The sequence below is a fragment of the Equus quagga genome, unplaced genomic scaffold (genome assembly GCF_021613505.1).
Source record: "Equus quagga isolate Etosha38 unplaced genomic scaffold, UCLA_HA_Equagga_1.0 HiC_scaffold_1294_RagTag, whole genome shotgun sequence".
Classification (NCBI taxonomy): Eukaryota; Metazoa; Chordata; class Mammalia; order Perissodactyla; family Equidae; genus Equus; species Equus quagga.
Genome location: NW_025792445.1, coordinates 1 through 25,692, shown reverse-complemented (window position 1 = coordinate 25,692; position 25,692 = coordinate 1). Strand labels below are relative to the sequence as shown.

At 56.5% G+C, this 25,692-nt stretch overlaps 2 pseudogenes; one reads left to right on the top strand and one right to left on the bottom strand.

Moving 5' to 3' along the window:
- Positions 1-1,025: 1,025 nt before the first annotated feature.
- On the bottom strand, positions 1,026-9,469 carry LOC124231943 (P2X purinoceptor 6-like; annotated as a pseudogene).
- Positions 9,470-9,531: 62 nt separating this feature from the next.
- LOC124231941 (leucine-rich repeat-containing protein 74B-like) lies at positions 9,532-23,193 on the top strand (annotated as a pseudogene).
- The last annotated feature ends 2,499 nt before the right edge of the window (positions 23,194-25,692 follow it).

Genomic DNA, 25,692 nt, shown 5'->3' with positions numbered 1-25,692 from the left:
ATTCTCCAGCAGGCAGGACTCAGGCCCCCAGGGGAATTCCAGAACCTGAACAGGCCAGCCTGCTGGGGCCTCCGTGTCCTCTGTTAGGGACATTCTCTCCAGCCCCTGGGCTCTACGTGGGGTCTTGGTCAGAGTGTGGTCCTCATGCAGTTGCCTCAGGCTGGGTGGGCAGCTGCCCAGACACATTCTCAGTGTGACCTTGGGCAGCAGTGACACATGTGTCCAGAGATACAGCCTCCCCACCCCATGGCTCCCAGAAGCCCAGTGAGCAGGTTCTGGGGTGTTGGGCTGGGGGTTACCAAGGAGACATATAGAAGGTCCCAAAGGACCCCATGCCCACCAACTCAGCCGCTCCCCCCCATCCCAGCCCTCCACAGCCAGAGGGCTGCCACCAGGAAGTGGCTGGTGCTCATCAGCTGAGCAGAGGTGCCTGTGCCTTGTCTGGGGCCCTAGGGGCTCGGAGCATCTGCCCACCACACTCCTCACTCCATGGATGAGGCCCAGAGCTGGGAGGGGTTCTGCCCTGGGAACCCAGCACAGAGCAGCTGCCACACTCCTCCTGTCAGGCTGCCTTCTCCCTGGCCTTGGACTCTGGCTGCACAGACCCCAGTGTGGGGCAGCTGAGAGGGCAGGGGCTCTCCCTGTGAGGGGGTGCCAGCAGGCGGAGGAGGGCTGGGAGCCAGGCAGGGCCGGAGGTGACCACAGCCAGTGTGGTGGACAGCTGGTGAGCGGGGAGCTGCTGGGAACACTGGAGACGGAGCCTGGGAGAGCGTCTGCAGCCCCAGCCCCAGCCGGAGCCCCACTGGACCAGCGCCCTGCGTCATGTTCCCTGCAGTCTCTACACAAAACTGGCTTCTGTGGTCCCCAGGCAGCACCTGCCTGCCGAGGCTGGAGCTCAGGGAGGGACAGTCTGTCTGGGAGCTGAAGGGTGGAATTCTCCCCCCACCCCTGCCCTGGTCCTGCCGGGGCTTCAGCCATGAAGGAGCAAATTTGGGGCCACCACCCTTCCCAGCCCCCAACCCTCAACCCTCAACCCCCAACCAGCAGAGAAAGGCTACAGGCCTCAGGAATGGGCCAGTGAGTGGGTGCCAGGCCCACCCTGGTGACGACGTCCAGCTCCCAGCAGCAGCAGTGGGGGCAGGTGCTGGGCCCCCTCTAAGACACCTGGGCAGCCAGATGTGGGGGTGGGGAAGCTACCTGTTTGCTCAGGATTGGCAGTTCCCTTTGGGGCCTTTGTCTGCAGATGAGGACAGCAGGTCGGGACTCCAAAGTGTAGCCCAGGGTCAGGCAGGCCCGCAGCCCCCTCCTCATGCTTGGTCCTCCAGTAGAAATGGGCTTCTCCATCCATGTACAACAGCAGCAGGTCACAGAAGGGGGTGATTTGGGAGTGGCAGGGCAGATCCATGGCCTGGCCCCCAAACTGCCATCCCACCACCTCCACAGCCCTCATCTGAGACTCAGTGTCAGCACAGGGGCTCAGGGGGCACTCAGGGGGCACGTGCTTGCTGGCAGCCAGAGGGAGCCACCTTGGCCAGACTCGCCACACGCAGCCAAGCCGCTCCAGTGCCCAGAGTGAGGGTTGTGGGGATGAGCCCGAACTTCCCTGCCTGAGAGAGACCTGGGCTGAGCCTCTCTGCCTGTGGCTGTCACCCTCTCCCACCCCTCACCCCTGCCCACCCCACCTGCCCAGGCCTGGCCCCTACCTGCCCAGTGACGAGGATGTGGAAGCGGATCCCGTAGTGCTGAGCAGGCTCTGGGCCTCCATGCCTGAGGCCTCCCCACAGTGAGCGGCTGTCCTGGGGCAGGAGAGAGTCCAGTGGCTGCTCTGCCCACTCCTGGGGGGTCTGGCCCTCACAGGCCTCATCTTACCCCTCCATTGACTCCAACCCCAGCCTGAGTCCAGGGTCTCAGACCTGTGTCATTGCTGAGGACACAGGCGACAAAGCAAGCTAGGACCTGCCTCTCAGAAGCTCCCTGCCTGCTGAGGGGACAGGAACAGAAAGGTCCCTAAACAGACACCAGCAGTGGGGATGGGGGAGGTGGGCATCCCGGGGCTGTGGGGTCCAGAGAGGGGCACTCACTCTCCCCTGGGAGCCAGGGAAGACTTCCTGCCAGGAGCCCCTCAGGCTGGATTCCCAGGGCTCAGGAAGGAGCTCTAGGCAGTGATGGAGGGTGGGGAGAGAGCAGAGGGGAGGGGAGCAGGGTGTGGGTGGGTCCAGCCCCACATGGTTGCACAGGGCTGGGGGGGGGCCAGTGAAGCCAGGCCAGGCAGGGCCCAGTGGGCAGTGTCACAGGGCATCACTTCCAGGGCTGGTGGCTGTGTGCACATCTGCGTGAGGGTGATGAGGTGACATGAGGAGGCAGAGGGATGGTGGTTCTGCTTGGGAGACTCAAAGACATGACAATACATGCAACGCAAGAGCGTTGAGTGCATCCTGGATTGGAAAATAAAAAGATTTAGGTCTATTATTGGCACAGCTGGGGAAATTTAAACGTTGGATTTCTTCTGCCAATGTCAAATTTCCTGAGTGTGACAAGAGGACAGTGGTCACCTGGGGAAGGTCCTCATTCTCAGGACAGCGTTGAGAGGGGTGAGTGTCTAGATATCTGCCACTTATTTTCCAATGGCTTCTGTGAAATCCATCTAAAGAGATCTGGCTCTGTCTGGAGTTGGAGAGAGAAAGCAAATGAGGCAAATGGAAAAAAAAAACCCCAGAGAATCCAGTTGAAGGCTATATGGATTTTCATGGCACTAATCTTAGGAGTTTTCTATGGATTTAAAAAATTTTTTAGATAAAACCTTAAGGGAAAAGTAACAAGAAAGCCCCTGTGCCGTGGAGGGAGGTGCTGGAGGCAGGGCGGAGTGGAGGAGGGGCTGGGGTGAGGGGTCCCAGCTGCAGCAGGGTGTGGGGACAGATGGGGTGGAGGCCAAAGGGCTCAGGAGGGAGGCTGGACGGAGCCTGTGCTGGGGACCTGGAGCTGAGACCCCTCCTGCCCTGGGACCCCCTCACACACAGCAGAGCGTCCAGAGGGATGGGCCAGGCTGTGGTCTGTCCCGGCCACCACAGGAGGACAGGTGGGGGAGGACCTGGCTGAGGAGCAGCGGGCGGGCAGTGGGGCCACACCTGAAGTTGGAGCTCCTCTCCTGCAGCTGGAAGGAGTCATGGGGCCGGCAGTTGGAGCCCCTGGTGTCCAGGTCACAAGCCCAGCGGACGTGGATGCCACAGCACCGCCCTACACACAGCGCATCACTGCTCCACCAGCATGCGGGCCCCGGACCCTCTCCCCCAGCCTCCCAGAACCCTGCCCCCACGGACCCACCAGCAATGCCAGGTCCTCAAAGACCCCTCCTGGCATGGTCACAAGGTCCCCCATGCAGAACACAGGGCAGTAGGGGCTGAAGTGTGGGCAACAGCAACAGAGCTTGAAATAGGTGGTGTCCCAGGTCTCCAAGGCATTGGACCTGAGGGAAGTGGGGCTGGCAGGGGGGTCGGGCCAGGCAGGACCCACCATGCTCACTTGGAGAAGTTGAAGTTGCTGAAGGTGACTGTTTTTGATGAACAGCGTGAAGTTCTCAGCCTGGACCAGCAGGGGCTTCCTGCAGGTGGGAGGAGGTAAGGGACAGGCTCTGCTGTCCTGGGACTCTGGCCTGGGTGTCGGGGACACTTACACAGGCACAGTGTCATTCTCCACGGGGCACCAGCCCCACATCTCACAGGTCCTGTGGGTCCCATTGAACACCACACACTGGCCCATTTTTGTGCCTTGAAAACATGAGACAAACTCCAGGCCTCCAGTCTCCAAAGGGCCTGGGAAGAGAGTGGGCAGGGGGCTGCTGGCAGAAAGAAGAGACACAGAGCCATCACTGGGTCTGCATAAGGGAGGCACCCAGGGTCCCAGCCCGGCCCCCTGAACACCATCCCAGTGCTGGGGCTGGAAGACGGAGCCCACAGTTACCGTGGCTGTGCATCCCAGCCTCCCGTTGAGGACAGTCCTTATCAGCCCAGCAGGTCCCCAGTGGGATGGAGGGGGCTGAGGTGGTGAGAGAGCAGAGATGTCCAGGCCCAGGAGGTGTCTCCCCTGCGTGACCCAGCCCTGCGGTCCCCAGGGACACGCCCCTCCCCTGCTTAGCCCCCAGGTTCCCTGAGTTTGGGGCACATGGGAAAGCTGGAGGGTGCAGATGAAAGGAGGTACTCAGAGGGGGAGGGCGAGCAGCCCCCCAGCCAGATAGGGCTGCAGCGCTGTCTCCCAAGGGAGAGCGAGACTCCTTCCCTCCTGACAGTTCTGTCCCTATGGGAGCAGAAGTGACTCCTCTAGGCCCAGCTCCTCTGGTCCAATTCAGACGACAGAATAGGGAAGGTGGAGGGACTCTGAGAGGGTGAGCTCATGCCAGGGTGGAGGTGCTGGGTGTGGCACACAAAGGGTGGGACCCTCCTCAGAGGAGCCTCTAGGGAAGTGGGACCTCACACACTGGCCAAGGGACCACAGGCCAGTCCCTTCCTGGCTTGTTCTGCTGTAAACAGGGACATTAGTGCCTGCACAGGGTCACAGAGTTCTGGGCATCAGCCAGGAGGGCATGAGGGCTGAGCTCTCTGGAAGTCTCAGACCCCGGAGAGGAAGCACCCTCAAGCGTCGGGCACTGGCACAGACATGGCTCTGCCAGGCGGAGGGTGGGCGCCTCTGTCCAGGGCCCGTGGCTCAGGGGCAGCAGGAGGAACACAGCATGAGGGTGGCAGGAAGGCCTGGGGACTCCGAGAAGCCAAAGGAGATGGTGGGACTTTGTGGGGATGGGACTGTGAGAAGTGGGCAGAGGACAGCATGGGACCACCTGCTCTGCCTCGCCGTCCCTACCTATGTCCTGAGTCTGCCCCTCCTCTCCACCCTGGCTGAGCCACCATCTCCTCCGACCAGACCCCATGGTGACCAGCATGGGCCCCACCTCTGCCCCCATCCACCTCCCTCCAGTAGCCCACGTGGTCCATCCCAATGCACAGATGGTCACGTGCCCCTCCCGTGAGCCCATCTGTGGCTCTGCTGCTGCTGGATCCACTTCAGCTTCTGAGAGGGGCTCACAGGCCCTGTGAACCAGGGCGACCCCCTTCCTGGCCCTGTCCACACCTAGGGACAACCCCACTCAGTGCAGGGAGCCCTGGAGGGGCCTCATCTCACACAGCTCACTGCCTTTGCCCTTGCAGCCCACTTTGCCTGGACATCCTCAAGATCCCCCTCCAGCCTCACACCCTGCAGGAAACCCTTCCTGAGGCCCTGGGTTGGCTGACGTGCCTCCCTGGGTCACCCAGCTGCAGCTTCTGCCCCCCTCGCAGGACGGCCACCTTGGCGGTGCTGTCTGTGCAGGAGCTCTGTGAGGTGGGGAGGGTGGAGTTTTGCAAGCCTGGTCTGGGAGAGTTTTGACAGGTGTTTGCTGGAGGCTGTGACACCACGTGGACACAGTGTATGTGCTGGGAGGGACCAGACAACCAGGCCCCTGAGAGGAGCTGGCAGGAACTCCACTATTTTCAAGAAGCCGGCTTGTCAGATCTGATGGATTACCCAGCCCCGGCAGTTTCGAGGGAAGGGCCAGAGCCCGGACAGGGGCAAAGAGGATCACACAGATTCCAGAAAAAACAGGCCTGTGGCCCCAGCACAATTTCAGGACCGTCTACAAACCGAACATTAACTAGACGTCTCTGAGCATTTAGAAAGGGAAGGACGTCGTGTGTGTTCCCGAACATCAGCACATCCTCTGTGCCCATGCCTCACCTCGTTGTAGACGGGGCCAACCAGGGACATGTGGCACCCCAGCCACTGTGGTGGGACCAACAACCAGGACTCAGGGGACAGGTGGCCACACAGTTACCCTCCAGCCCAGCAAGCAATTCAGTGTTGGTCAGTTAAAGAAAGATGTCACCGTGGAGGCAGGCTTCCAGGGCTGTGTCCTGGGTCCCAACTGTTCACACAAAATCCACAACTGGGGAACCTCACAGAGAACAAGAGTGGAAGGATCCAGAAGCCCACTGCTCAGGGGTGCAGAGTCCCATCACCCACAGGCTGGAGGCCTTGGGTCAGTGACTCAGCCTGGCTGAGCCTCAGTCTTCTCTTCAATGGGGCCTGCAGTAATTCCTGCCAGGCAGGGTGCTTGGGAGACGAAATGAAATGATTCAGGAAAGGTCTCAGCTCAGAGCAGGGGCTAGAGCAGCACATGCTGAGCCTCAGGCACATGGGAAGGAGAAGGGGGGACATGGCTGTGACCCAGGGCTGGCGGAGGAACCAGGGACCCGCTGGGAGGCTCCCAGGCAGCCTGACCTCTGGGCATCTGCCCTGAACTCAACTCGTTCTGGCGTCACAAGGAAATTGGTCACCAAGAAGAGCATGTTCTCTCCCTGGACAGCAGGGGTCTGGGCCCATCGAGTCATCCACCCTGTGCCTGAGGAAAATGCCTCCAGTGAGGCGAGTTGAGGCAGAGACGGGAGGCTGACTGGGTTTCCAGCCATTTCTGAGCCGCTTTCCACAAATTTGAGGCAAGTTTTTTTCTCATGTTCACGCTCATTCACTCAGCCAGAATTTTCCATGAGCCTCCTGCTTCTAGGCACTGAGGATCCAGAGCTAAATTGGGCTGGGCGCCCGCCCAGGCTAGTGGGGAGGTGGACCCCTCACTGCACGCATGGCCGGGGGCCAGGGGAGCAGGTGGTAAGCTCTGCCCAGGAAATGGCAGGGGCTGTGGGAAAGGGTGGCTGGCACCGTGTGCTGCCCATGACAGCTCTGCATGTGTGGGGAGACGCACACCCAGGAAGGGGAGGGGAGGACTGGGCAGAGGGCAGTGGGGGTGGCAGCAGTCAGGATCTGCAGGGACCTGGTGGCCACCATCACGGAAAGGGAGCCTCCAAGGTGGCAAGCAAGGGCTGGCAGGCTCTGATGGAGTCACCTCTGAAAGCTCAGGCTGGCTGCTGTGTGGAGCGCACCTGGGGGCCACAGGAAGACCACAGGGACAGCGGGGGCAGCAGGGAAACCATCACAGATGGAATGGACAGGAGGGAGGGGCAGGGAGGTGTCAAGCTGGGTCCAGCATTGGCACTGGGGACGTCATGGCGTCATTGGATGAAAAGAGGCCCCCCTGGGAGAGGGAGAGGGTTCCCTTGGATGAGGTGGGTGTGCACCAGGAGGCGGCTATACTGGGGCAGGTGTCCCCGGGGTACAGTGTGGGCATCAGCAGAACAGAGAAAACTGGGGCTGTGGAGGATCTGGGTGGAGGGAGGAGGAGATGGAAGGCAGCATGGGGCAGCAGAGGAGGCACCAGCCCACAGGGCCCAGGGCAGGGAGGGAGCATTCAGGAGCTCCAGGCCCTGTCCCCCTGCCCCCACCCCTCCCTCAAGCTCAAGCCTTGAGCCCCCAGACCCTCCACTCTTCTGGATGCCCCTTTGTAAATGCAGTCCCTCTGGCCCGGCTTCCTGGCCGTCCCCTTGTCCACCTGGAAACCTTTTACACATCCCTGAGAGCCTGTCCAGGGCCACTCCTCTGTCAGGCCAATCCTGAGCCTGGCCCTGTGACAGCGCCAGCACCCCCTCTGGCATCACATCCCCTCTTGCACACACTCGCTGCAGGGGTGGGGTCACAACTGTCAGCGCCTGGCAGCAGCACCCAGACACCCACCTGTGGTGGCTTCACGAAGTCACCATGTCCCACCTCTGGGTCCCCAGTTCCACGATCTGTGTCATAGAAACTCCCTTGAGTTTGGTGACGATGGAAATCTGAGGGTCCAGGTCCTGCTCCTGGTAGCCTTTTTTGGCCAGGAGGGCCCACCTGGGAGGGAGGCGATGGGCAGTGTGGCGTGTCCCCCACACATGGTGAGCAGCCATAGAGCTGGCCCCGCCCACTCAGCCCGTACACACCCTATAGGCTCCCAGCACAGCGTTCAGGCCCCGCCTCTTCTCCAGCCTCATTTCCACACAAACACTCCACACAGGCCAGACATCGTGGCCACCCATCAGAGAGCCATGTGCTCACACTGAGCTGCCCACCTCCTCCTTCACCAGCCCTCACCCTCCCCTGCCCCGGCCACACCCAGCTCCTCCTCAAAGGCTCCCCTGACCCAGCACAGCTGGTGGCCTTTCTCAGGAGCATCAGGGCTGCAGCTCTCACAGGGGTCAGGGACTACCTCCTGCCCTCGCGGGGCCTCCTGGGCAGGGCGAGACCATCCTGCTCTGTGCCCAGAGCCCAGCACGGGACTGGGGACAAGGCCCAGGAAAGGAGGCAGGTGGGCACACAGGAGGACACAAGCACATGGCTCGCTCTTGTCCCTGCTGTCCTCTAGACAGATAGAGATCCTTCCTTCTGCCCCTCCCCTGTTCCAACATGCCCCCTCCACCACTGCCAGCCCAGCCCCTGGAGAGTCAGACCCCCAACCCTCAGCCCAGCAGGACCAGTCAGGGTCCCTCCAGCCAACCCGCCCAGGAGCCATTCTCTCACCCACCACGCAGACCAGGACCCCGAGCTGCAGCAGCCTCTGCAGGGCACCCACCCGCCACTTCCTGGTCATCACCTACTTCTCAGTTTTGTAATCCAGAAGCCCCAGCCTGTCCAGGTCCCTGGGGAGCCCCTGCTCTCGGCTCCTGCTGGCTGCTGGGAGCAGGAGTCAGCACAGCAGCTGCAGCCCCAGCTGAACAGGAGGCAAAGCAGGGGCCCAGGCCAGGCCAGTCCAGGCCAGCAGCGTTAAAGGGACACTTCCACTGGGGGCAGGGTCCAGCCCCACCCCAGCCCTGGGCTCAGCCCCAACCCCCAGCTGCCCTGGGCCTCCCTTCCTCCCCACACTCCCTCTGCTGGGCCCTGGGGCACAGACAGGAGCAGCTGCTTTCCCTTGCCCTTTGACCTCACTTCCTTGTGGGCTGAGTGGGTGACAGGTGTTATAGGTACTTTGAGAGGGTGGCATGGGGTCTGCAGGAGCCCAGAAGAGGGGCCAAGGAAAGCTTCAGGAAGAAGGGCCCTCTGAGCTGACACTGCAGATTCTGAAGTTCCACAAGCGAAGCTGGGGAGGGATGTTCCTGGTGGAGGAAGCCGCACATGCGACGCTAGAGCAGGAGAGAGAACTGGGACCCACAGAGAGAGAGCGTGACTGTGGCTCCAGAGAGGAGGGTGGCTGGCTCTGCAAGGTCCCCCAAGCCCTCCTGTGCTATGCTCCTGTAGAGCTGCTCCACCCGGCAAGCAAGCGCAGGAACTGAGAACAGCTCTGGAGTCAGGCCCATTCCTCAGTCTGCTAAGTGGGGTGATGCGGGACTCACTGGCCCCTTCTGCGCCTTGGCCAGGAGTGGGCTCAAGGTCAGCAGAGGCCATGGGCGGTTTCTGCAGTGATCAATAACACAGGGTCACCCAGGCAACAGAGGAGCATGTCTCTACTGGCTGAGGGGGGAGCCTGTCCGCTGCCCGCCGCATACAATAGGTCCATGTGCCCAGCGGGTCCGCCCACATCCTGGGCCATGCTCTAGGTGCCCCCTGACTCAGTCCCAGCCTCAGTGCCAGCATGGCTAAATGGGTGGAACCATGAGGGTCCCTGCGAGAGGTCTGGGGAGAGGGAAGAGCTGGTGGAGGAGGCAGAGGCTGCTGGGCATCCTGCAGGGGTCCCGGGGACCGAGGGGCCTTCGCAGGCGGGTTTGGACTCTGACCTCTGGAAAGCAGGTGCGGGGCGGGGGGTTCAGGTCTGTCTCCTCATGTTGAGGGCTTCTAGGCGAGGGTGTACGGGCAGGCTGGGGCCGAGAGGACAGGGCAGCCAGGTCCAGCAGAGAGCACATCCCTCCGTGGGACACCTGTGGGGCAGCTGGCAGCCCCTCCAGCCTGGTGCGCTCCAGGAAACGCTCTTGGCGGCAGCAGTTATTCCCATGAGAGCACGCTTCCAGAATGATGTTAAAGTGCAAAAACTCAGCCAAAGAGTCTAAGGAGGTGTGTCCCACCCCCTCCTGAAATGGAATCAGGGCTGGGTTTTCAGAACCCACAGGAAAACTAAGCTAATGGATGTATAGAACTTGGAATTATTTCAGTGTTGTGCCCTATAAAATGTTCATGAAACATACGTGGTCTGCGATGCAATAGAAAAGACATAGTGTGCACTTTGCTGTCAGACAGGCGGGTCCTAAGCCTGGCTCTGCCAGGATCAGCTACTTCTAGCTGTGTGACTTTGAGGAAAGGACTTGCTTTCTCTGAACCTGGGTGTCCCCATCTGTATATGGGGCAGGAGTGGCTACTGACACAGGAAGAAATGCCTCTAGAGGGGAAACAGGCTGGGGAGTGACAGAGGGCAGGGGAGGAGGCAGGCGGCGGTGCCTGGGGAGGCAGCCACACTTAGCCCCTGTCCCCCATCAGGCACCCGTGGGCTTGGAGAGCTGGTCAAGGACACCCTCTCCCTGAGGTCTCCCTGGGCCCACAACATCGTGCCTGCCTCCTGCTTTCTGTGCCAGGGAAGTGCCCCACAGCTGAACCTGCGGCACCATGGCCTGGGGCCCCAGCCACCCATGGAGGGACCCTGGGCCAGGCTTGGAGAAGAGGACCTGGGAGGCAGCAGGCATGGGAGTGGCCCTCCCTGAGCCCATCCCACACATTCCCCATCCTTGATCTGTGCCAGGTATGTCCCATCCCCCACATCTGGGTGGCAGATGGGATCCAGGCTGTGACGGAGATCACTATAGGGGCTGGGGAGCCCCCCTAATGCACTAGAGGGTCAGGGAAGGCTCCAGGAGGTAAGGTGGAGCCTAGACGGAGAAGCAGGCATCCCCTGGGCCTGTGGGAAGGGGAGGGCCTTCCAGGTGGAGGGCGTCAAGTGGGCGGAGCCCTGGAAACAGGAGCCAGGGTAGTGAGCAGCTATGTGTGAGGCCTTCAGCCCTGGGGAGGACCAGGCCCTCAGGCCCCCCTCTGTCCCAGGGGACCCAGGCTCTGGCTTCCACGCTGACCTCCAATCTCTGTGTCAAGCGGCTGGACCTTGGGGACATTGGGCTGTGTGGGACTAGTGCAGAGGCCCTGGCAAGTGCCCTGAGCAGAAGCAGCAGCATCTGTGGGAGGTGCCCAGCCTGGGACAGGTGGGCTGACTTGAGTCCTCCCTTTCCTGAGGGGTATGGGCCCCCCACAGCCAGGTCTTTTCCCCCTGGACCTGCTGGGGTTGCTGGGGGAGGGGCCTCAGCACAGGGTGGGGTGGGTGGGGTGGAGGTAGACCCTCTGTGGTGCACCCAATGCTGGATGCCACTCCCTTGGTGACCCACCCCACCCCTCCACGCCCCTCCTCTGCTGGCCAGAACCCCCTGCATGTGGTGGCCTCCCAAAGCCCGAATGCAGGGTGGGAGGGTCCTTCCACACAGAGAGATGGGGCTGGCAGTGTGAGAGGAGGGAGGGCTGGGTGGGAGTTGGTGGGGCTGGATGCAAATGCCATCTCTGCCACAGAAGATCAGGGTGACCCTGGGCAAGCAGCTCAACCTTGCCGAGCCTCAGTCTCCAATCTGTGAAATGGACCCCACAATGCCACTCAGCCCTCGGGGTTGTGATGAGCATTAAATGCTCAGCAGAGTGTCTGCCCGTTTACATGCTCCATGCATGGCCCCTTGGGCTGTCATTGTCAGTCCCCAGATATGTGCAGTGGAGGCTCTGGCAGGGTTATATTGCTGCCAGGCACGAGCCATCAATGAGGTGGGTGCGGCTCCATCCCAGCATCCTCCACGGCACCACAAAGGAGGTGGTCTTAACCCCTTGACAAAGGAGCTCGTAGACACATGGAGTGGGGTGGGGTATCCAGCCGATGGGTCACAGAGTCACCATGCGACCCCAGGACAGTCCGCCTGCAAAGTCCCTCCCACGGCCTCAGGCCTGGAGTTTGGGGGATGGAGGAAGGTGGAGGAGGGCAGTGCCTGACTTGGATCCCACTGACTGAGGAGGGGTGCCGGCCCCCAGAAGTGGACCTGTAGGAGAACCAGCCAGGAGCGGTGGGCGCCCAGGCTGTGTGTGCCGCCCTGTCAGTGACCCCAGCTGTGCAGAGGGTACAGCTGGCAGGGAACGGCCTGGAGGAGCAGACGGCCCAGTACCTTGCTGAACTCCTGCTGGCCCCCACGGGCCTGAAATCCCTGGACCTGAGCTATAGCCAGCCGAGTGACCAAGCAGGTCCCATCTGGCCTGGGCCATGGTGGGGCGCGTTTTCCTGGGGCAGGGGTGGGTGGAGGTTGGCAGGACCACTCTGAGCATCCGTGCTCTGGCCCCTCTCCCCACGTCCCACCTCGGCCTGCCCCTTGCCCACTCCTTCCAAACAGAACTCTTACTGCATTCCCTGGATGTCTCAGTGCCCGCTGCTCCCTGTGCTGGGTGCTGACTTCTTCTGTCTTCTTGTGTAACACTCCATGTGGTGTCACTGACTTCGTGTGTAACACTCCCTCTGCTGTCTTGGACTTCCTGGGTAACACTCCCATGTGGCATCTTGGATTTTGTGTCACACTCCCCCCAGTGTCTCTGACTTTGTTTGTAATACTACCCCTGGTGTCTTTGACTTCATGTTTAATGCTCCCCATGGCATCTCAATTCGTGTTTCACATTACCCCTCACATCTCTGACTTCATGAGTAAGACTCCCCATGCTGTGTCTGACTTCATGTGTCACACAATACATGTCGTCTTTGAGTTTGTGTGTCACCCTCTCTCTGTCATCTCTGGCTTCATGCTAACACATGCCAAGCGTCTCTGACTTTGTGCTTAACCCCATCCATATCGTCTCTGACTTCCTGCGGAACACTCCACCTGGTCATCTCTGTGTAACACTCCCCACGGCGTCTCTGACTTGATGAGTAACACTCCCCATGCCATGTCTGACTTCATGTGTCACACAATGCATGTTGTCTTTGAGCTTGTGTGTCACACTCCCCCACTCATGTCTGACTTTGAGTGTCACCCTACCCTTGGTGATTTTGACTTATTTGTAACATTCCCCCTGGCCTCTCTGGCATTATGTGTAACACTCCACCAGGCTTCTCTGAGTTTGTGTGTGACACTCCCTGTGCCACCTCTGACGTCATGGGTAACACATACCCTGCTGTCTCTGACTTCTTCTGTGATACTGCCACTGGTGTCTTCGATTTTGTGTGTAACACTCTTCATCGCATCTCTGACTTTGTGTGTAACACTCCCTGTGGTGTCTCTGACTTGGTGTGTAACACTCACCCTGGTGTCTCTGATGTTGTGAGTAACACTCCATGTACCCTCTGTGACTTTGTGTGTAACACTCCTACTGGCATCTCTGGCTCCATGTGTAAAACTCCATGTGGTATTTCTTCCTTCATGTGTAACACTCACCTGTGGTGTCTCAGATTTCATGTGTAAGACTCCATATGGCATCTCTGACTTCATGTGTCGCATTGCCTATTATGACTCTGAGATCATGCATCACATTCCACCTGTTGTCTTTGACTTCATGTGGCACACAACACCTTGGGTCTCTGACAAAATCTTGATATCTCTAACTTCTTGTGTAACACTCCCCATAGGGTCTCTGAATCTGTGTGTCACAGTACTTCTGGCATATCCATCGTGTTTAACATTCCACATAGCATCTTGGACTTCCTGTGTAACACTGTCCCTGCCATATCTGACTTAATATGTAACAATCAACTTAGTGTCTGTGAATTCGTGTGTAACTCACCCCCGTGGCATTTATGACTTTGTCACAATCCCTGTGGCATATCTGATGTTGTGTGTAACAGTGCCCCTCTTGTATCTGAATTCATGTGTAACTCTCCCCCTGGCCTCTCAGACATTGTGTGTAACACTCCCCCTGTCATCTCTGATTTTGTGCGTAACTTCCCCCTTTCATCTCTGACTTTGTGCGTAACAATCCCTCTGGCATACCTGACTTTGAGGGTCATACTCGACCTGTTGCCTCTGTCTTCGTGTGTCACACTCTCCTAAGCATCTCTGACTTCGTGTGTAACAATCCCCCATGGTGTCTCTGACTCTGGGCACATGACTCCCCCAGGCATCACAGACTTCGTGTTTAACACTCCCACTGGCATATCTGATTTTGTGTGTCACAGTGCCACTGGTGTCTCTGACTTCATGTGTAACACTCTCTCTGCTGCCTCTGTCTTCATGTGTAACATACCCCGGTGGCATCTCTGACTTTGTGCATAACACTCCCCCTGGCATCTCTGACTTTGTCTGTCACAATCCCTGTTCCGTCCCTGACTTCTTGTGTCACACTCACCCTGGCATCTGTGACTTCATGTGTCACACTCCACCTGGCATCATGTCTTCATGTATAACAATCCCTGTGCCATCTCAGACTTCGAGTGTCACCCTCCACCTGGTGTCCCTGACATCAGGGATAACACTCACCCTGACGTTTCTGACATCGTGTGTAACACACTCAGTGGTGTCTTTGACTTTGGGTGTGACACTCACCCTTGTGTCTCTGAGTTCATGCATCACACAGCCCCTGCTGTCTTAACTTTCGTGTATAACACACCACCTGACATCTCGGACATTGTGCCTAACACTCCCCGTGGTGTCTGTGAATTCATGCCCACATGCATCTGTGGCGTTTGTGACTTTCTGTGTCACACTCCTACTGGTGACTCTGACTTTGTGTATAACACTCTCTGTGGAGTCTCTGACTTCATGTGTAACACTCACACTTGTGTGTCTGACTTCGCATGTAATACTCCGACTATTGTCTTTGACTTCCTGCGTAACACTCCCCTGTGGCATCTCTGAATTTGTGTGTAACACTCCCCGTGGCATCTCTGACTTCGTGTGTAAGACTCCCCCTGGCATCTCTGACTTCATTGTAACACTCCGCTTGGTGTCTCTAGCTTCTTGTATAACACTCCATTTGGCATCTCTGACTTCATGCGTCACACTTCCACTTGCATTGCTGACTTTGTGTCTAACACTCTCCCTGTGGTCTCTGACTTCTTTTAGAGCACCAAACCAGGTGTCTCTGTCTTCACACATAACACTCCTCCTGTCATCTCTGAGTTTGTGTGTAAAACTTCAACATGGCATCTCTGACCTCATGTGTCACACTCTCGGTGGCTTCTCTGAAGTTGTATGTAACACTCCCGATTTCATTTCCAATTTCATGTGTAACTCTCCCTCTGGTGTTTCTGACTTTCTGTGTAAAAGTCCCCTTGTCATCTCTGATGCTGTGTGTAACACTCCTCCTGGTGTCTTTGACTTCATGTGTAACACGCCCTGTCAGCTATGACTTTGTGGGTAACACTGCATGTGACGTCTCTGACATCGTGTGTAACACACCCCCATGGCGTCACTGAATTCATGAGTAACACTGCATTTGGTGTCTGTGAATTCATGTGTAACACTCCCCAGTTGTCTGTGATGTTGTGTGTAACACTCCACCTGTCGTCCCTGACTTTTGTGTCACTGTCCCCATGGCTATTGTTACTTCATGTGTAACTCTCCTTGTGGCATCTCTGACATCTTCTGTCATGCTCCACTTTTCATTTCTGAATTCTAGTATGACACTCCCCATTGTGTCATGTCTTCGTGTTTCATGCTTCACCCATCGTCTCAGACTTCATGTGCAACCCACCTCCTGGCATGTCTGACCTCATGTGTAACACTCCCCCTGTCATCTCACACTTCGTGTGTCACAGTCACCCTGTCATCTCTGACTTCTACACAGTGGGGAAGTAGGCTTCCCTACTCTCCTCCCAGCCTGAAAGGGTCTGAGGAAGGGGAAGTCCCCGCATCTGGGAGCGTGGGGCTCAGACCCGGCTCTGGGCCAGGAGTCTGCGCGCTGTTCTCAGGGAGGCCGCGCGGGGGCCGCCCCTCCTGCAGGGAGCTCTCCGCGGTGCTGAAAGTGCCCACCCAGGCGCGTCAGGCCCCGCGGGCTGGTTGAGCGCTCTGCCCAGTCAGTGCATCGGTTTCCCTCTGTGCGTTTCTTCAGACCAGCCTTCCCAGACCTGTGCTGGGTGCTGGGACCATGGAATGGAGAGGGGTCAAATTCAGGTCCCTGAGGGCCCCTGGGCTGGTGGGAGAGATTAGCCAAGCAGAGACAGGTCTGATGGCCAGATCCCGGAAGGAGGGAAGCACAGTGGACGTGGGGCCTGACACTGCCCAGCCCAGCCAGGTGGGCAAGGCTTCCTGACACCGTGACCCCAGGTGAGAAGGAGGAGGAGCTGTTCACCAGGTGAAGAAGGGCGGCAACAGTTCCACACAGGGGGACAGCCTGGAGGCATGTTGCTCCCGGCACTTTTGAGATTTGGATGCAGGTCAGACTGGCTGGGTGCTGACAGAGCCGGGAGCAGCGTGGGTGGGGCTTCTGCCCATTTTACATGCTGAATGTCTCTCAGGGTTTCTTAACCCCACACGGCCCCCACTTTCCTTTCTCTACCACCCCTGCCTCCTCCCACCACAGCTGTGCTGGCCTTGTCACTTCTTGCCTATAGACTATGGCACAAGCCTCTCAATAGTCCCCTGGCCTCTTGTCTCTGCCTCTGCTGGCCCCAGTCCATGCCCTACACCCACTGCTAAGGAGTCCAGCCCTGTCACTTCTTAAAGCCCTCCCTGCCTCCTCACCACTGATAGGGCAGTGCAAACTCCCTTGTCCTATCATTGAAGTCTCTCAGCATCTTTCGAGTGCCCATCGCTCCTATCTCATTTTACTGGCTTACCCCCACCTGCCACCAGCGCCAGGCCTGTGTGCATTTCTACAAGTGCCCCGTGCTCCCTTGGCCTCCACACACTTGCTCTTTCCTGAGTCTGCTCTCCACTATGTGTGCACACGTGCATGAGGACTCCCTCTCTTCAAGGTTATCTCCTCAGTCCTCACTTTCCTGACCCCCACAGCAGGGTTAGCATCCACTCTGTTCCCATGCCTCCCTGTTTGTAGTCTAGAATAGCTCACATCCCATTAATTTGTATTATTGTCTCTCCCATTAAATGTGAAACCCTTGAGGGCAAGCAGGCCCATGTTGGGGTCAGCTACATGACCCTCATGCCCAGCAGAGACCCTGGCACACAGTGGGCATCAGCATCATTTTCTGAAGGAGTAAACAGTGAATAAGAAAGTCTCTCTTGGTGTTTCTGAAGGGTGGATACTTGGGCCAGCCCTGGTGGAAAACACAGGACTCACCGAGATTGACATGAGCTGGAATCACCTTCGAGGCCCAGGAGCCATGGCCTTTGCCAGGGGACTGGAGGTATGAGGCCCCACCCCTCAGCCCCTCTGGCCTGTCTTTTGGGGGCAGGTCTCCCAGGGGCCAGCTCCCCATTTTGCAGCACTTCAGAAGTGAACCTTGGATCTTTTAAGCAGAGCTTCAAGGATATTTCGTTAAGTGACTTAAGTTCCACTTAGTGACAGCTCCACTTGATGACAACAATGTCCTCTCCCCCTGTGCCCACTCTCACATCACTCACTGAGGGTTCTGAAGGTGACTGTCACACCCTTCCCCAGACATCACAGACACTTGGCTGGTAGGGACATGGTGCAGTCTGGTGACACATGCTCACTGTTGGACATACACAGTTGCTTCCCAAGATGACACCCTGGCACCCTTGGGTCCCAGCACACTCTCAAACAGCCCACCTACTCCCTTTGATATTGTGGCTTGTAGCCCTTGGGAACAGGCGGCTCAAGCTCCTGCCAGGGTGTCACGAGATGCCTGCAGTGCTCTTAGTGCTGGCTCCCTGTGTGGTCTTCCTCAAGGAAGGGCAGCTGCTGCCTTGCCCTCTGACAGGAGCTGACCTGGGCTCCTGCCCACAAGGTGGCAGGTCAGGCTCTGTCTTCCTAGCACATCCACGAACTCCACCCTTCTCCCCATCACAGCCCCCAGCAGCCCTTCACTGGAGCCCCCCTGGGCCCCTGAGCTGCTCTGTGCCTCAGGGTCCCTGCCCTTGAGAGGCGCCCAAGTGGGCATGGGGGCTGATCGCTGTGTCTCTGGGGCCTGCTGCTGCGTGGCAGCCCCCAGGCCCTGAGGGTCATTCACATCTACGCCTCTCTGTCTGCTGGGCTTCCAGGGGTTCAGCTCTACTGTCGCCACCATCCAAGCCACAGACTAACCTGGACTCTGTCCTTCCACACTTGGTCCACAGTCTTTGCACCTCGGGCTTCCTGGGCTCTGAGGCTGTGGCCCCTGACTTTCTCCACCATCACATGAGGTCCCATGGCTTCGCCCTTTTGCTTTCCAGGAAAACATCTTCCTGAGAGTCCTGGACATCTCATACAATGGCCTTGGAGATTCTGGAGCCTTTGTGGTGAGTGAGGCACTTAAGATCAATAACGTGTTGGAGGAACTCAACATGAGGTGAGGAGCATGGGGTGCCCCCAGTGTCACAGTCTCTGGGCCCATAGCCACCCCAGGGACCAGGGGTTCTATGATCTTGCTGCTGTTCACCACTTTAATTCCCGAATCTACCACAGTCTACCCATGATGGGGCCTGAGCCGCAATCCAAGAGCGCCCAGCTCCATCCTTCTCGCTCGAGTTCATCATTCAAACTCTGGGGCTCGTGATTTCCACTGCACAGGCCGGGGCTGGGAATCACACATGTGTGTGTGAAGCATCTTCAGAGAACCCGGTGCAGGGGGGGGTGCTCACATGCTCTGCTCAGCTCATGGCTGCTGGGGGCCTGCTGTGTGTGGGATGCTCCTCTAGGCCCAGGCAGGGTCCCAGGCCTCAGCAGGGAACCAGAGCAGGGGCCGCAAGCCAGAGGGAAGGAAAAAGGAAGAGGCCTGACAGGTCATGGCTGCTGGGGTGAGCAGGGCCTACCTGCTACAATCTTACCCACCTTTGCTCCCCGTGGGAGGAGCCAAGGCCAGCGGAGGCCACTAGTGATGCTGAAATTTGAGGCCAGAGCTGGGGTCTGAGGAGTCAGAGAGAAGTGTGACTGGCTCCAGGACAAAGTGGCCAAGAGGGTGCTGAGGCCTGGAGTTCAGGCCCAGCAGGAGGAGGAGGAAGAGAGGACATGGAGGGAGCTGGGTGGTTTTCCAGAACAGCTGCTGTTGTGGTGATAGGGACAGGGTGTCAGCTGGAGCACAACACGTGGGAGCACCTGCTGAGCTCTGAGGGCCAGGGAGCAGTGGCTGGTCTCCACCAGGAGGGTCACTCTAGGCATGTTTTCTGGGTGATCTGAACACTGGGGGCCTCCGATGAAGCAGGGTCATTATCCAGCTTCTACTCACTGACCTGCCCAGGGTCCCCAGGATGTTGGTGTAGCTGGAATGTGACTCCTGACACAGTGATGCACCAGCACCTCCAGCTGGGACCCTGGGGAGATCTGTGTGGAAGGCAGCACAATGCTCGTGTCTTTCTGTTGTAGCAACAACCACATCTGCAGTGGCAGACCTGAGCCTGGGCCTCCGGTCAACCAGACACTGAGGACTCCTGTTGGGAGTGCTGGCCTGATGGGGGAGGCCCCAGCACAGACCTGCCTGTGCCTGTCCACACAGATCCCTCCTCTGTCACGTCTCTCCACTCCAGTGGCAGGGTGCATAGGTTCCAGAGCCCCAACAGTGAGAGGGCCTCGTGGATTCTTCTTGTGACCACTTCTTCCCTTTGCCATCACTCACCCACCTCTGGCCTGGCCCATGCACTTCCGCAGACTCCTCCCCTCCATCCTTCCCTCCCAGCTGTCCTTCCTCCTCCTCAGCCCACTGGACAGCTGCTCTGCTGTGATGGCCGGGGCACCCTCGCTTCCCCTTCATCTTCTCCCCTGCTCTTCCTCTGGCCTTGCTGGAACCCAGGCTCAGACCTACCTGTGGCTTTGTGTGCACAGCAGGGGTTCCTTCCTCCAGGGTTGCCAGTGGGGAGGGAGTTGCTGAGCAGGGCTGAGAGCAGAAGACAGAGAAGGGAGGGTGCAATGGAGGGTGGAGCAGGTCCACAGGGACCACTGTGCCAAAAGCATGAGCTCAGAGGACAGTACCACCAGCTCCAGAGGATCCAGCCCTGCCTGGCCCTCAGCTCCCTCATCTGGCAGAGGCGCCCCCTGCAGCACCCCATCCCCAGCCTGAGGCTCACCCCTCTCCTGCCCTTCGCTGGAACCCAGACCTCTCTCTTAAGCTCTGGATCCCCATTTCCAGCCACCTGCTGGACAGTCCCACAGATGGCCCATAGGGACATGGGATTCTGAGAGTCTGACCTGGACACATCATCTCCCTCTAAGGGCTGCCTCTTGGTGTGGGGGGCCTCCTTCCCATCAGAAGCTGGGCCCAGCACTTGTCCTCCTCTTTCCCACATCTCCCTCCTCCATCTCACCTCCTGCACAGAGCTCAGGCTGCCTGCTCCTCCTTCTCACTCCCCTCCTCCAGGCCTGTGCTCCTGCTACTTCCTCCTCTCTGGCCCTTCCTGTCCACCTGCTCCCAAGTGATCTTTCTACTCCAGAAACATGCCCCTGGCCCTCCTGCTTTAAAACTGTCAGCAGCTCCCCTCTGGATGAATCCAGGCTTAGCAGTGTGTCATTCACAGCACGCCCTCAAGGTCTGGGCTGTGCCAACCCCCCTCTTCCCTCCCACTCTGAAATCCATCCTCTCACTCCAAGCTGCCTGGAAGTCTCCATGCACACGGGGCGGTTTCTCCCTCTGCGTTGCTCCTGCTGCTCTTCTTGCTGAAATGCCCAGCTCCGCCCACCTCACCTGCAGAGCTCAGCTCAGGGGCTCTATCCCCATCAGACCTTTACCCCCAGGAGAGCTGGCGCACACTCTCTCCTTGTACGCATCACTCTGCATTTTTGTGATGTTCCTTTTCCTCTCCTCCCCCGGTGGGTGATCCCTTTACAGGCAGGAGTGTGTCTCATGTGTCTGTGTCTTTGTCTCCTGCACAGAGCCAGGCACTGGGTGGGCACTCAGCCAGCATCCACCCCCTTCCTCTTTCCTGGCCCTGAAGCCTCACCCAGGGCATTCTGTCCCATGGAGACACTTCTGAGCAGAGGCGGTGGGGCCGTCCTCGGCCCTGTCAGCAGAGATGAGGAGTCCCTGATTCCCTCTGATGCTGCTCTCTCGGCCTCCCTGGGCTCAGCTGCTCTCAGTATCGTGCGTGTGTTTCTTAGGTGTCTGCTTTGGTGTTCTCCAGTCTGTGCAGGGGGACCCAGTGTCTGCCCCGGAACTGCTGGATTATCTGTAAGAGCTTTTTCTAAACCCCACCTCGGTCCTCCCAGCAGCCCTGTGAGGCGTCATTTAAGGGAGAGAGTGGGGATTGGACACCTAGAGTGTCCTGCCCAGATGCGTGGCGCGGCCGAGTCCACGTTCCAGCCCAGGCCTCAATGTGGGTCCTGACGCCCCTCCGGCTCCACTCCTACTCCTGACTGGGGTGCCGCCCTGGCCTCACCTCGGACTCCTGCCTGGGCTCTTTACCAGCTGAGAGAGAATAGCTGGCTCAGGGGCAGGATGCTCCCTGTTCACTGAAGTTTGGATTTGCAGGTCCAGCACTCGCAGGGCAGCCCCTCCCCTGCCCGCACTGCCTGCAGGGGGATCGTGGTCCTGAAAGAGTCACTGTGCGGCTGTGAGGGAGATCAGGACCCCTTTCACTCAATTTTGCCTTTTTAATGTAGAAAAAATGTCATTCTTTCCCAAGGCAGTTAAACACTAAGGAGAGAACCCCAAATACGAATTATTAAAAGAAAGTCCAGTCCTAAATCCCTGCTTATTCCAACCCTGATTCACTTCAGTCCAGACCTGAGTCAAAGCCTCTCCAGAGACCTGTCTTCACAGCTCCAACCCTCAGGCTCGGGACACCTGGTGTCGATCGTCCTCGTTTCCTTCTGCCTTCTCCCTGCCTCGTCTCTACGGCTCCACAGCCAGAGATGAACTTGCCTTGACCACGTCCCTCTGCACCGAGAAGGCTGCTCAGCACTGGATTCCATCATTCTAAAACAAACAGAATATGTGAAATTGTCTTGCAACAGCACATGCTTGTTCAATACGATGTACGGTTATTGTCAGAAGCGTTAGTATAATGGAAATCCCATAGGGTTTTAGCCACACAGGCCTGGGACCAAATCCTGATCCGTCAACATTGGATCTTAGATTCTGAATCAGAGATCAGCTCTAGTCTGGATTGTAGGTGTCGCAATCCAATGTACACATCAGGGTAGATGCGGAGAGGGCTGATGGCCACTCTGAGTTTATTATAACCAGCGTTTCAATATACACATAGCTTACAGCTGTTAAACATACACAGGTGTTCTGGATAAAGTAATTAGCGAATGCCAAGAATTCTTAGTGATTTCTCAAGGAGCCCTCCCTTGGCCTCTGTTTTGATATTATCATGTTATTGCTGTGCTCCTATATTTTTATCTCGGAGCAGGCAAGGTCTCTTAGGCAACGGTCCCTCCTGCTCCTGATATCAATATCGTTTCTCCATCTGTGCCCCTGGGCGGCCGCCGACTGTCTTAGGTTGCCCCGCCCCCCCGGGGGTCTTACCCGTCATTGGCTAACAGGCCTTCTCACCTCCGGGTCACAGTTTGTTGGCAAGCTTTTTCCAGTGATTAGTAACCCTTCCTGTGTCAGGGCCGGCTACATGGATACAATGTTCTATTTCCTGTTCCTTCACTGTTATCATTAGTCTAATCTGCCTAGCCCAGATTGTATCCTCAGCTTTAAGGAAAATCCTTCTGAATCCTTATAGTTCATGTAAAGCCCTCTCCAGAACTCAGCCGTGTGTCCATGTGAAACGGAGCTGGTACCTTCCAGCCAGGGTCACTGTGAGATGGGATGAGATGACAGACCCTACGGAAAGGGCCTGTGCAGAGACAGACTCAGTGCTGGTTCTCTTTCCCCAACTTCTCTGGTTTTCATTTCCTGTTGAGGAACAAAGTTTATGCTGCAAAGTGCACATGGATTAAGGGCAGAGTCTAGTGAATTTTCACAAACAGCACAGACCTATGTAACCAGCCCCCAGACGCCCCCTGAGCCCCTGCCCTTCTCTCTTTTAATAGTTTGAGGAGTAATGACATTGTCATCCAGAAGAGAGAAGCTGTCCTAAGGAACTTCTTCGACACCCTGTGTGTGTGAGTAAAAAAAGTCAAGTTCTCAGAAAGTGACAATGTGCTGCCTGGTCCTGGGTCTCTCCTCAGGATGTCCAGGTGAGCAGAGAGTTTGATGACCTTGCCAGGTCAGTGAAGGTCACTCTTCCAGGGCTTTGCATAAAGACTGCTGCCTGCAGAGTGGATCACAGAACAGAGCTGCTGCCAGCCTTCAGCCCGTCCCCACCAACATCTGCCCCTAAATGACTGTGGAGTGTGGCTTCCTCATCTTCCATCGGCCACTTCAACTTCCACATGGAAGGTTCTGGACCTCGCCATGCCTTGTTACCACCTGAGTGTGCACTGAGTCCCCATGTCAACTGGGTTGTAGTCCTAGGGAGCTGGCCTTCATGATGACACAGACACCTGTACCCTCCTCAGCCCCCACGGTCCCTGAGCTAACCTGGGCCATCCTCTGCTCTCTCTCGTTTGGTGAATTCACTCATGGGTGAATTGTATGGTATGTGAATCATATCTAAAGCTGTTACCAAAAACCCCCATATTTTTTTATCCAAATTGAGTCAAAAAAGTATCTGAATGTGTATACACAGAAAAAAGACCAAAAATCCCCTGGCATATTAATAACATTTATCTCTAGGGTGTGTTTATGCATTTTGTTTTCTTCATATTTTTCTGCATTTTCCACACTTTCTACACTAAGTATGTGTTATTTTAGAATCAGAAAAATGAATAGTACTTAACAATACAATGTGATACAGGCTACAAGTCACGTGCATGGCATGGTTGGAGCCCTGAGGAAGGAGGGTGCTATGTACTGAATTTTATCCCCAGAACATTCATATCTTGAAGCCCTAACCCCAGTGCGACTCTATTTGGAGACAGGAAGTAGTTAAGGTTAAATGAGGTCATTTGCGGGCCCTGACCCGAGAGGATGAGTATCCTTATCAGAAGAAGCACCAGAAAACTTGCTCTCTCCCCCTCCCCCATGTGAGCACAGCAAGAAGGCAGCCCTCTATGGGCCAGGAGGAGAGGCCTCACCAGAAATCAACCCTCTCAGACCTGGATCTGGGACTCCTGGCCTCCAGAAGTATGAGATGTCGACTCAGGAAAAATCCACTACACTTCAAATAGCAGATACTTATTTGGGCAGTTAGAATTGCAGCTCAGGAGACACAGATTCAGGCAGAAACCCAAAATGTGTTCTGAGGAAAACAAGGAGGTAAGGGTATAATAAGGCAAAAAGAGAAAAGTTCCACAGGTCGCTTTGCAAAATTTGTGGTTGGCACTGGCAAAAACTGTTACTTCTTGGCTATATGTGATCAGTTGCTAAGGCCGTCTCTAAGGCAGGAAGTTCTTATCTTTGAGAGTAAGCGTATCTCTTGAAAGAAGGTCAAGGTGACAACAGAGAAGCACAGCTCAAAAGTTACATTCCGTCTGGTAGAGATGTGGTGTGCCTGCCTGAGCCCCATTTCCTTAATGGCCTCCCAGCTCCATTTTAGTAGCCTTGACAGATGTTACTCTATTTTGTTCTCACTGTCCACATTTCCCCTTCTGATCAAGATCTTTCAGCAGAAAGCATCTTGGATCAACTGTTTGATATATTGATATTTCCCTCATTACTAGAAATGTTCTTTTCTGGAAAGTCACATCCCTTGTCAGGGGGAAGCCACGTGCTCAATCTTCCGTAGGAGAAATGCAGTCAGAGGCTCTGGCGGCATCTGAGCAATAACGAGGTGGTCAGGAAATGAGTCGTAGGCACAGTCTCTGTGTGGAAAAGTATCAAGTCCTTCGGAGTTTGAAGACTGGTTGATCATTTCAAGTTGCTGAGCAATCATTATTCTGGAGGCAGAGACAGACACACAGCATCGAGAAATGCAAGTCATTCGTAGCATGAAGGTGACAAAGATCATGCAAATCAGGACAATAATCATTAGTATGACTTGGAGCAGATCTGAGTGAGTAGTAACATAAGAAGCTTAAATACAGTTACATATAGCACATTTCTAATAATCATAAACATTATTGGAAGTCCTGGTCTCATCCAAACACCTAGTCCTGAAGAAAGCCAGCTGAAAACATCGATAGTGAACCAGAGGGTGTCACTGAAAGACATTGGACTGGAGACATCCTGTGACATTATTATGATTTTTCCAAGTTCTAACTCAATGTCACCAGAAGAGTTGATGCAGGTACAGCAGAGGGTGTTGGCTATGACACAGATGCCATCCTGTCCTGCAAGGACATAATGAAGTGCCATTTAATTATCTAATATGATCCTGACTGGGGGATTAGGAACCATTGTTGTCGAGCTAAGGCTCAAGTGACAGAATTTGCCATTGTAGCTAAACTTTTTATCAATTGGTCATCATGGCAACATCAACCCAAGGGACAAAGCCTTTGGCAATGGGAATCAATGGAGAGTAGTGGGGTGTAAAACAAGGTCTCTAAGTCTCACCTAGACCTACAAGATTGTGGTTGGGTTTCTCCTTTAACAAGAACTTGAAAGGGAATATTATAGTATCCTAAAGGAATTATCCTGCCATATGCCAGCTGTCTAGACATTCAAAAGCCCATGGTTCTCCGTGGGTGGAAGGTGTACCCAAAAGGGGACACTTAGAATGCAATATTTTCTAGTTCTGTAGCAGTGTCAGTGGTCAGGGGCCCTTGATAAGGTCCTTTCCAATGGGGCTAAGGGCTGTCCTCTGATGATGCTTCCAGAATACCCAGTCACCAGGCTCTAGACTG